This window comes from Oncorhynchus clarkii, chromosome 13 (assembly GCF_045791955.1).
Source record: "Oncorhynchus clarkii lewisi isolate Uvic-CL-2024 chromosome 13, UVic_Ocla_1.0, whole genome shotgun sequence".
Classification (NCBI taxonomy): Eukaryota; Metazoa; Chordata; class Actinopteri; order Salmoniformes; family Salmonidae; genus Oncorhynchus; species Oncorhynchus clarkii.
The window spans coordinates 34,895,291-34,908,182 of NC_092159.1; the positions used below are offsets into that span (position 1 = coordinate 34,895,291).

Here is a 12,892-nt window from a genome sequence, read left to right on the forward strand (position 1 = left end):
CCGCGCCTCGTCCTCCGGGTCGTCCTCGAGGCCGGGGTCGGCGCGCTGCGGGAGCCGGGGGGGGGGGGGGGGCGGTACTGTCACGAACCTCGCCGAAGATGGTGCCTCTTCCTGTTCGGGCGGTGCTCGGCGGTCGTCGTCGCCGGCCTATTAGCTGCCATCCATTCCCTTTCCGTTTGTTTCTGTTTTTTGGGTATTGGGTACACCTGTTTTGTGTTAGTGTTTGTTTGTAGGCTATTTAAGGGCACTAGGCCCGCTGGGTATTTGTGCGGGCTTGTTTTTTGTTACTCTGTTGGATGGTGTTTTTTTTTTGTGTATGTATTCTCCGGACTATTTTGGTCCTGTTGTTTGGGCTGGTAAATTGTATGTTGGCGTGTGTGTTGGCGTGACCGTTTTGATGCGCCGGAGAATAAATTTGACAATCTACTGAACCCTGCTCTCTGCGCCTGATTCCACCCACCACTCCTAGTTAATCGTAACATACACATTGAAGTGCATTCAAACCCAGCAGAGCTTATGCCTTAAGAAGCACAACCCCTAAGAAAAACACACGTCTTATTACTGTGCATGCCTTTTCACGATATCTAGTGTTCATGTAGATATCTTAGTTAATTATTTACTCTACTTTGCCAACTCTCCCCCCTGAGAGTTGTCAATGGTGACATTTGTACAGTGTGGGATGGTTAGGACTAGGACGTGTGTGTGTGTGTGTGCACAGTAGGTCTATTGTACGTGTGTACGTGTACTGTGACATATCTTCCTCTTTATCCCTGATTTCCCACCTCCATCGCTAAAGGATTTGGTGAGATTCAGAGATAGTGAATAAGTGATTGTGACGTGTCTTAGCATGAGTTCCCATGCAGCCGAGGCAAAGCAGCTTAATCAGAGAAACTTATGCTTCTTTCATCTCAGTCGCCCACAACGTTGCCTGCTGTAGCACAAGTGAATGCACTCTCGCCGTTTCTATTACATGAATGAGTGTGTTTGCTTAAGGGGTTTGGTAATATGCAATGGTGGAAAAAGTACTCTATTGTCATCCTTGTGTAAAAGTGAAGATACCTTAATAGAAAATGACTAAGTAAAAAGTAAAGTAAAAGTGAAAGTCACCCAGTAAAATACTACTTAATTAAAAGTCTATAAGTATTTGGTTTTAAATATACGTAAGTATCAAAAGTAACTGGAATTACTCAAATGTACTTAATTATAAAAAGTACAAGTATAAATCATTTCAAATTCCTTAAATTAAGCAAACCAGACGGCACAATTTTCTTGTTTCTTTTGTTATTGACGGATAGCCAGGGGTACACTCAAACACACAGAAATAATTTACTGACAAAGCAGTGTTTAGTGAGTCTGCCAGATGAGCTGCAGTAGGGATGGCCAGGGATGTTATCTTGAAAAGTGTGTGAATTTGATAATTTTCCTGTCAAAATGTGACGAGTACTTTTGGGTGGCACGGAAAATGTATGGAGTAAAATGTACATTATTTTATTTAAAATGTAGTGAAGTTAAAGTAAAAGTTATATAAATATTAAAGTACAGATACCCCAAAAAACTACTTAAGTAGTACTTTAAAGTATTTCGACTTAAGTACTTTACACAACTAGTAATGTGTCTTTTGTTAACTGCTTATGACAATGACATCGTTAAAAAGGTTAGGCTATACGAATTAAGTGATTTCACTCAAATAGTAGTATGTTGATAAGAGCTCTACTTAAACAATTGTAACTGAAACTATACTGTGTATCACACTGCAGTTGCTAAGAACAAAGGTGCAAAACATTAGAAAATACTTTGAAGGGAAGGAAAACATCTCAAACACGGATGATATCCTAATAATCCAAGCAAGCAAAGCAGTCTGTCCAAGTGTGCAATATCATATAGCAGGGGAGAAGGCAGGCTGCCTATGTAATTGTGTACAAGGTATGTTTCCCTTATGGGAAAAACCACATGATTTCGCATGTGAAACCATGTGGTTTTGGAACACTTCACATGTGATGGTATTTCACATAACCTTTCACATGTGGATTTAAACTTTCACATGCAAACAAAAAGGTGCTAGGATGTCCCAGGAACATCACAAAATAGCCACAGTGTTTTACACTTACATATTTGACTACATTGTCTATGTAGAGATGGCAAGATGGCACCGGAGAGAATGGCTGCCATTTCATGGGCTCTTAACCCACCATGCTGTTTTTTTGCATTTAAAAAAAACTTGTTTTGTTGCTGCTACCGTCTCTTATGACCGAAAAGAGCTTCTGGAATTCAGAACAGCGATTACTCACATTGAACTGGACAAAGGATTGCTCTTTAATGAGTTGGAGGAGTGGGATTTACTCCAGACACCCGAACAGGCCCTCATCCCCGTCATTCGCAGGAGAAAGAGATGGAAAAGATATTGCTGAAAAAGATCAGGGTGCCTTGTGAGGATTCGCCGACGAGTGGCTAATCTGCCCTTGTCATCTGTACTACTGGCCAAAGTACAATCGCTGGAAAATAAACTAAAAGCACGTATATCCTACCAACGGGACATTAACAACTGTAACATCTTATGTTTCACTGAGTCCATGGCTGAATTACATGAATAACACACAGCTGGCGGGTTATTCACTGCATCGGCAGGATAGAACAGCGGCTTCTGGTAAGACAAGGGGTGATGGTCTATCTATATTTGTAAACAACAGCTGGTGCACGATATCTAAAGAAGTTTCAAGGTTTTGCTCACCTGAGGTAGAGTATCTCATGATAAGCTGTAGACCACACAATCTACCTAGAGAGTTTTCATCTGTATTTTTCAAAGCTGTCTATATACCACCGCAGACCGATGCTGGCACTAAGACCACACTCAATGAGCTGTATATGGCCATAAGCAAACAGGAAACCCTCATCCAGAGACGGCGCTCCTTGTGGCCGGGGACTTTAATGCAGGGAAACTTAAATCCGTTTTAACTCATTTTATCAGCATGTTAAAAAAACTCTAGACCACCTTTACGACACACACAGAGATGCATTCAAAGCACTCCCTCCATTTGGCAAATCTGACCATAATTCAATCCTCCTGATTCCTGCTTACATGCAAAAATTAAAGCAGGAAGCACCAGTGACTCGGTCAATAAAAAAGTGGTCAGGTGAAGCAGATGCTAAGCTACTGGACTGCTCTGCTAGCACAGACTGGAATATGTTCCCGGATTCTTCGGATGGCATTGAGGAGTGCACCACATCAGTTACTGGCTAGAGCTGCCACTTTCAAGGAGTGGGACTCTAACCCGGAAGCTTATAAGAAATCCCGCTATGCCCTCTGACGAACCATCAAACAGGAAAGCGTCAATACAGGACTAAGATCGAATCATATTACACCGGCTCCAACACTCGTCGGATGTGGCAGGGCTTGCAAACTATTACAGACTACAAAGGGAAGCACAGCCGAGAGCTGTCCGGTGACACGAGCCTACCAGATGAACTAAATTACTTATATGCTCGGTTCGAGGCAAGTAACACTGAAACATGCATGAGAGAACCAGCTGTTCCGGACGACTGTGTGATCACGCTCTGTGATGTGAGTAAGACCTTTAAACAGGTCAGCATTCACAAAGCTGCAGGGCCAGACGGATTACCAGGATGTGTACTCTGAGCATGCACTGACCAACTGGCAAGTGTCTTCACTGACATTTTCAACCTCTCTCTGTCTGAGTCTGTAATACCAACATGTTTCAAGCAGACCACCAGAGTCCCTGTGCCCAAGAACACTAAGGTAACCTGCCTAAATGACTACCGGCCCGTTGCACTCACGACTGTTGCCAAAAAGTGCTTTGAAAGGCTGGTCATGGCTCACATCAACACCCTTATCCCAGAAACCCTAGACCCACTCCAATTTGCATACCACCCCAACAGATCCACAGATGATGCAATCTCTTTTGCACTCCAAACTTCCCTTTCATACCTGGACAAAAGGAACACCTATGTGAGAATGCTAAAGCTCAGCGTTCAACACCATTGTGCCCTCAAAACTCATCACTAAGCTAAGGACCCTGGGACTAAACACCTCCCTCTGCAACTCGATCCTGGACTTCCTGACGGGCCGCCCCCAGGTAGCAACAACACATCTGCCACGCTGATCCATAACACGGGATCCTCTCAGGGGTGCGTGCTCAGTCTCCCCCTGTTCACTCATGGTTGCACGGCCAGGCACGACTCCAACACCATCATTAAGTTTGCCGATGACACAACAGTGGTAGGCTTGATCACCAACAACAACGAGACAGCATATAGGGAGGAGATCAGTGACCTGGCCGTGTGGTGCCAGGACATTCACCTCTCCCTCAACGTGATCAAGACTAAGATAGGGATGAAACGATTACCACGGTAAAATTCCCGACGGTTACCGTTTCAAATTTGAATCATCATTAAAACCATGTTTGATTACCGCGGTTTGAAAAACTCCCGGTAAATACTGTCCAGCATCAACCAAAGTTAGCAACAGTCTGATCCAGGCACAGCATGTAACATGGGTTTTGTTTTGTGTGAAAACATGGTGGAAGGCAGTGACAGCGCTCGGGAGATTTTCAGCATTCTAAGAGAACCAAATCAGAAGTGTGGTCAACCTGTCTGCAGAACATACAAAAACAATTGCTGAGCAAGGGGGCAACACTTCATCTTTGTGACCACCACCCACTACTTTATAGCGAATGCAAGGTAAGTTAACATTTAGCTCAATTCATGATGTGGGGACATCGGAATAGGGGGAAAATGTCATGGTTTGTCTGTCTAACTTGCTAGTAGTTTGTCAAGAATGTGAACTGAAGCTTTCAGTGTTACCTACTCTTGTAAAAACACTACACTTTGTTCTGCTGCTGTATGTGTCATGTGCCTGCGGACTCTATTCGCCCATTACACACGATAACACGTTATGTATTGTGTTCATTTCAAATCCGGCAGTCGTTGACTTGGTTGTAAAAGTGTTCCAACAGGAGAAACACTATAGACTCCTATACAAGACTAATTTATGTATTTACGTCAATTGATGGGCTCATTGCAATTACTATCACTGTCTTCTTAAGACTCATTTGTATTTATGTAAATTGTGAATGGGGTCATAGTGCATGGTGCTGAGTGAGTGAATAATAATAATTAGAATTAGAATGTAACAACACCAATAATAATAATTATACATTTGCTGTTCCTTTGTTTACAGAGTGGACATGCAGCAAGCAAACCCAGTGATGCTACTGGTCACTCATCTACAGTTGTGACACAGACTCTTGAGAAAGCCTTTAAAAGGCAGGCTGCTTATGCACCCATTTAAAAGGCAGGCTGCTTATGCACCCATTTAAAAGGCAGGCTGCTTATGCACCCATTTAAAAGGCAGGCTGCTTATGCACCCATTTAAAAGGCAGGCTGCTTATGCACCCATTTAAAAGGCAGGCTGCTTATGCACCCATTTAAAAGGCAGGCTGCTTATTCACCCACATCAAAAGATCCTCAAGACCTCAATGCAGCCCTTTCATATTACATTGCAAAAGACTTTCTGAGGCTGACGAAAGTTGCCGTGCCTCACTACAAAGTGCCACCGCAAACTTTATTTTCCAAGACTGAAATCTCAAACCTGTACAACCAGGTTAAAGCTGATGTTGGAAAAAGTTTGGCTCAAGGAAAATGGTTTTCTGCAACTACTGACCTCTGGACCAGTGAAAGCGGAGGTGGTCAACCCTACATCAGCTTCACTATCCATTACCTCACCTGACACTGGCAACTGGAATCAAACTGCCTGGAAACACAGTTCTTCCCAGAAGATCACTCGGCTCACAACATCAGAGTTTTTTTTGTGTGAATTAGCTGGAAGAGTGGTGGATCAACAAGAAAGACCTGGTCTGCATAACCACAGACAACGCAACGAACATGATCAAGGCTATTGAAGAGTTCCCAGATCTGTGGCTTGGGTGCTTTGGCGATAATTTGAACCTGGCCATCTCAAAGGTCCTGAAAATTCAGAGAGTTTACATAGCAGGACTGCCGTCATCTGGTCCAAGGCTTCTCATGGAGCTGGAAGAGAAGGGGAGTACTGAGAGAAAAGCAAGCTGCCCTCAACATGCCACAGAACCCTCTGATCCATGATGTGGTGACCCAACGTGGAGTTCACATTTAAGGTAAAAATTGTTTTATTTTTTACTTAGAAAACAATCCTTGCTAGCATCTCTGAAGATCCTAATAAACATCTTCCTCTCCTCATGGGTGAATGTTCTGGGGAATCCACTGGGTAACCTTGGAAACCCGTAGGCGGTGTTTGATTGGCCCTGGGAGGTAGCCAATGGCAAATAGCTGCTGTACCTGACGGAGATCCTGACCAAAGGGACGTCAGACTCTCACTATGTGCCACCTGGAGACATCGTCAACCCACCCAACCTCACGGTAAACCTGTTGGAGTATTATCAGGGCTATTTCAGTTGAATTTTGTTTATTCAGAATCCCAGTAGCTGGTATATTAGCATCCATGTGTTCCTAATGTTATGGTTTCAGATGGACATCTCAACTTCAGGTCCACATTTGATCAACCTCCAAAGAACCTTCTATGGGTTACATTTTTGTAAAAATCCCCAAAATCATGGTCCTGTTTAGTGAGGAATCGCCCTGTGGCCATCCTTCCAAATCCCATCTCGTTCACTTGACTATTGAAACATGAGAAGCCTGGGCTTCCAAGGGCTATACAACTTACAATGAAACGTAATAAGAGTAAGTTGGTCCATGTTAAAAAAAACATGAATTGAAATTAACATTTGATTTACATCTTCTACAGGTGGACCTAAGAGGCCAGCATAACACAAGGTTCAGGTCAGCCAGAAGTACCAACAACACAATAATGTACCTGATCTTGAAGAGGTCCACTCATATACCCAACAAAGGGAATCAAGGTTAGTAATATAAGTGCAATACAATTGATCCACACTATCATTAGACAACAAGTCAAAACAAAGTTATTAAGTAGGCCTAAAAGTGATGAAGTTCCTGTTTTCAGAAAGTAGCTTGAAATTCTCTTATTTTAATCCCATTTATTGTAGGTCCCAGATACCTCTTTCATGTCTGTCTACGGAACAACCACAACCACAGTCTGACAAGACGTGCTGAGGGACTGAAGAGGAGAGATGTCAGCGGACACCATTGAGAAATTGACAAAGCTGTTTGAAATAAGCCACTCTCCTTCATCAGCTCTAAATACAATCAAATATGAGTCGCAAGTGCAGTATGGAGACAACCATGTGCGTGCCTCTGTGGATCGCTCCATTTGCCCCGAGCTTCAATTCTGCTTCAAGTCAGTAGCTTGACACACTCGAACTGCTGATTCATTCAGTGTGTTTAAATGCTATCACCAGAAATAATGCGCTGTAGGTGTGTTCCTCATTTGTCCATTGCAGATTGTACCACAAGCTGTTCAAAGAAGCATGTGTTGCATCGTATGTAGAGGAGAAGATTGATGATTCTAACGAGCATCTGGATAACTGGAATATAATCACCAGAATGCTATGTTTTCGGTATGTTCCTCAATAACTGAATACATCTAGAATTTCGTAACATTATCCCTGACAGGACAATAATAGAAGACTAGCAATCTGGTTGTTTGATAGTTGTAATTCTCTCCTCCTACAATAGACCGTGGCAATGCGTCCGAGGACACCGTTGAAATTGAGCATGCGCTGTTTCTGATGTTAACGGCTCAGGTAAATCTACAATGTCACAACAATGTATCTGATATTAAGTGAAGGGCTCCAATTGAAGACTGTATAGTCTAGAACTCATTTGGTAATCTGAATGGTGGTTGTAGTGCTCTCCAAGGTACATCTGGAAAACCAGCTGAGGGGGCGATGTTAGAGGAAGAGTGGATGGAGATCTTTGAAGACCTCAAAAAGAGGATGAGGGAGGATCCTGTGAGTTTCAGGCCTGCAGTAGCGTCCTTCGTTTCCCAGCTTCAAGAAGATGATAACAGACAGTGAACTCATAGCCGCACTATCAAACTCTGGCATAGCCAACCCTGGACCAACAGCAACGTTTCACCGGGGACGGGCACGCCCCGCAAAGAGCTCCGTAGGAGAGCGTGGACATGGCACATGCAGCTGGAAGAGGAAGGCACCCCATTGAATGTCTCAGTGTGTGGAATAACACATGGACATTGGGAGTACTACACAAAAAAAGCAAGCCAACATCAGTGGCCCCCTGTGCCCGTCATCTACCTGCTCACCATCTGTGACCTCCAGTGCACTAGCACTCTGCCTACCAGCTCTAGGTCTCCTCCGCCTTAAACAAAACCAGGCACTATTTCAATGCATTGTGGCCTCTCCAACACCAGATCCAGTGGCTATTTCAGTATTGCATTCTTGCTTTTTTGTTTTACGTTAATTCAATGTAAGACGTTTCTGCAATTTCATATGTTTTTTAAAATTGATTCCATGTTGAAGAACCATCAGATTTTAAAAAGCTGATTCTGCTAGGCCTATACTATCACTGAACCAAAGCAGTAGTTGTCTTGACTTAAATATAAAAAGCCTTACATATATATATATATATATATATATATATATATGTATGTATATATATATATTTTTTTCTCCTTCTCAAATTGTATTAGTCACATACAATGGTTAGCAGATGTTAATGCGAGTGTAGCGAAATGCTTGTGCATATACATATATATATATATATATGTTGTGCATCAAGTTGTCCTTTTTATGTTGAACAAATGCAAGACTACCATTCTAATGATGGGTTGTAAGACACATAATTAAGTGTTTATTTGTACATGAAAAAAAAATATCCAGAGGGGAACCTGTAAAAAATGTTTATTTTATTTTATTACGTCGTATAAGTGTTTGACGTGAACTAAAACATGTTACAATTAAGAATTGATGACCGAGGTCAGCCTACAGGCACCCGGCCTGCCACAAGGAATCGCTAGCGCACGATGAGCCAAGTAAAGCTCAGTAAATGAGACATATCGTGGGGGACTTTTATTTTGAAGTTGTTACACATGGGCTTTTCACACGGATCCTGCAATCCGAGATCCTTGGAAGGTCCCTACCCTAAAACCACAGATATAACAATAAATATCTTTGTTAAAACCCTTACCTTAACCCCTAACCCTTACCTAGATGTCAAGTTCAATGGTGTAGGGGCGTCCCAACGATCCCAGATAGTACCTTTAGTTTTTCCTTACTCAAGTTGTCATGGTGACGACGTGTGTTTGATGAGGGGGACACGGACTTGCATCAGGCAACAGCACAAACAACATACCAACAACAACGTCCATATATTAAGGTTGTTCATCAAAATAATACTAGCTAGCTAACTTAAAGCTCAGGTAAGTTCACCACCGCGGAATCAATGAAAGAAAAAGTAGTCGATAAAGGTTTCTATCTCGCAACATAGTTGGAGGAGTTGATTCTCCAAGCAGTTCTGAGACGTATTGCCTGAAGACCTGACGTGGATTTGGTTTGAATTCTACGTCGGGCATAAATGCGTGTTTGGATCAGGAACATTTCCTTTCATCATTGTGTCCCATTAGAAATGAAATGTTGTCTTGAAACAATGAAGTCCAGACAGCAGACAGTTGTATGGTTTGTTTTGACCTTATGTCCCAATCCTCTCAGGGACATAGTCCTGGCATCCCACCTGAAACCACTGGACAGGAAGGATAAAGCTGAAGCTCCCCGCAAACAGCCCTGGAATGCCCTCGCCTCCACTGACAAAGGGCAGAACCAGACTAGCTGTAATAAAATAGGCCTAAAGGTTAAACTTCTGCCACCACACAGCAACACAAACATCTCTCCATTCTAATATCAGGATTCTACCCAAATAATGTAAGTGGTGACTGCGCCACCTAGTGGACTGGCTGCGCCACTATGTCATTTTATTCTATTTGAAATATAATTTAAGATTGCCGTACTCAGCAGCACCACCTTGTTAAAAATCCTGGGGAGAACCTGGATAAGGACTCCTAGTTTTATGTTAGAGAAGCTGTATTCATAGTATACGGCAGGGATGTTACCAAACAGGCATGCAAAGAATATTAAGGTAATCTGAACATTAAACAGTCTCATTAAATTGGCAGTGAAAACCCCAGAATATAAATACAGCCTCCTGCTCTCCCTAGGTGGAGAGGGCATTCGGGGACGTCTTCAGGGCTGAGGTGGGTTTGGTCTACTGGGGGAGTTGTTTGTGTTTCTATCCAGTGGCCTCCAGCCTGGGGATGAGGCCACGGTGATAGGGGTCCTGGAGGGGCTGTCCAATACTCCCCAGGTTTGGCATCAATATGTCCCTCCTGAGCCGGGCTGAGAGGGAGGCATGTGGAGAGCTGTTTCAGAACCTGAGGAAAGCATCAGCAGCGGGGAATAGCAGTGTCCGAGGATCCGAAGGGGATGTCATCGTCCGTGGAAGTAATGTGGAAGCTGTTAAAGAGACGAGATGCTGAGGCAGAGACTGTTTCCAGGACAGACCAGTGAGGCGGCCAGAAGAAGCACCGTTGCTGAAACTTTTTGTGGTATAATGCAGTTGTATGGGGTTCAAACTGCCTTTCCTCCTCAGTAAGAAACATTACATAAACCGATATTGGACTTACAGAATGACTGTTACTATACATTGTAGAGCTTAATGTGGTTGCAAAAACGTTAATATCTTTGTGTGTTCTTTATTCTGAAATGTATAATATGTATAAGTTATATGAAGGACAATGTTCACTACTATGCAATGCAGTGTCAGAGTGAAATGACATGAACTACCATGGTAACCAGAGAATCTCTTTGTGGATCTCTGAACATTCTAGAATACGTAATGGCCCTTTCATAGCATATCTAGATAGGTGTAACAGTATAAGTTTAGACCGTCCCCTCGCCCATACCCGGGCGCGAACCAGGGACCCTCTGCACACATCAACAACTGACACCCACGAAGCATCGTTACCCATCGCTCCACAAAAGCCGCGGCCCTTGCAGAGCAAGGGAAACTACTACTTCAAGGTCTCAGAGCAAGTGACGTCACCAATTGAAACGCTATTTAGCGCACACCGCTAACTAAGCTAGCCGTTTCACATTCGTTACATAGGCTAAGGATAACTTGAAGATGACAACAATGGGGCTAGGGACATGATGGTCCCTATAAAACACCAGTCTCTGTTGCTACACCTCCCCCAGACCCTCTCTTTCTCCCTCCTGTCTACCTATGAGGCCCCTGAAGACAAGGAGGACATTTTTGCCAGGAGGGCCCATCCTGCCTTCCTTGTGTTTGACAACGCTGCCTACTTGGCTGACATGACCATAGAGCTGCCCTGTCACTGTAAGCCTGAGGAGATCCACTCTGTGGTGCGGTACTACCAGATACAGCTGGGCAGCCCGGACACCAGGGCCCTCACTGACTTCCAGGGCACCTCTGTGGTAGACTCATCCAAAGTGGTCCGGGGAGGGCACCTCCGGAGCAGGTTCTCCATCCGCCTCTTCAGCCTGCTCATCCTCAGGGCCCAGAAGGAAAACTCGGACCACTGCCTCTGTGGGAGGACCAATGGGGGTCTTCTTCTATGCTTATGATGTGGATGCCCAAGAGGCTCACAGGGTTCCTTGGAGTTGTGCCCAGATACGGGGGAGAGTAGCAGAGGTGGCAGCTAGGGCAGCTTCGAGATCCAACCAGGATCTTCCACTCTACTGGCCATGGTCATGGTCCGTGTGGCCATGGTCCATGTGCGACCGCTATGGCGTCTGGGGCGAGCAGACCCGCGTAGGGCTCTGCTACGTGAAGAGTGACTACCTCCACGTGAGCTACAGGTGGACATCTCAGACGGTGGCATGTGGCTCCTCCGCTGTGCCCCAACGCTTTGGCCTCACCCAGGCCAACCACCAGGGGGCAGAGCTGGGGGTGAGGAGCTGCCAGATCCCCCCCCCCCCCCCTGGTCCATCCCCCAGCCAGAACACCAGGCCCTTCTGAAGTTCCTGGGCCTTAATGAGCCAGAAGCTCCAGGGGCCCCTGTCTACAACCACAACCACCCAGTGGACACCCCACTCATCCTCTCCTGCCCTGGGGCCAAACCTCAGCACGTGGTAGCCAAGGCTCTAGGACTCTGTCTCCCACTACATGGAGGGCCTGAATGAGACCTCCCGTCTGTTCATAGACACAGGCCACCACCTGCACTGCAGCCCAGCAACACAGGAGGACAGAGGGTCCTGCTGGATCCAGGGGAAGAGGGCTGCTGAGATCAGGCTGGGTGTTTACTACCATCTGGGCTGCAAGCGTCTGCTCTCTGACTCCGAGTCTCTTATGCCCTGAGGATTATTCTCCTCTACTATGGGTGGATGACTGGGGATATTTGTTTTGATAGTGCTGTTGAAGTATACTTGGCGCACAGTAAGACCAAAAGTAGCCAAATACTTGAGGTGTGCTTGACACTTGGTGAGATTTATTTGTTGAGTTATTTTGAATAAATCATTTTGTGAAATGTAGAATTGCCTCTACTTCCATTTGATCTAACTCTAAGCTAAAGAAAGAAAGTGTGTTAATAAAGTGTGCTAATGATGTAGGAACATGTGTCCAAAAACTTCTGCTATTGCCTACTCTATTGGATGTTTGCCTGATAGCCAATAGGTGGCACTAGTGCATTAGCCTGGATGCCAATGGGGACGCCTATGATGCTGACAGCTCGAAGCCTGTTACTTTTTCTTTTAAGCCATGTTTTACCGTAGGCTAAACTGACATGCATACCTTTAAAAAAAGAAGCTTTATTGTCATTACTCACTGGTTTTAAAGAGATCATTTAGGGATAAATTGCACACATTAGGCCTATTTATTATGCGCACTGATTTTCCGCGGCAGGTTCACGTGAGATGCAACATCAAAGGCTTTATTGCGTTATACACACCATCAG

General features: G+C 44.5%; 1 pseudogene; it reads left to right on the forward strand.

The window, feature by feature from the left end:
- Positions 1 to 11,129: 11,129 nt before the first annotated feature.
- LOC139423549 (Ig-like V-type domain-containing protein FAM187A) lies at positions 11,130 to 12,297 on the forward strand (annotated as a pseudogene).
- Positions 12,298 to 12,892: the final 595 nt, after the last annotated feature.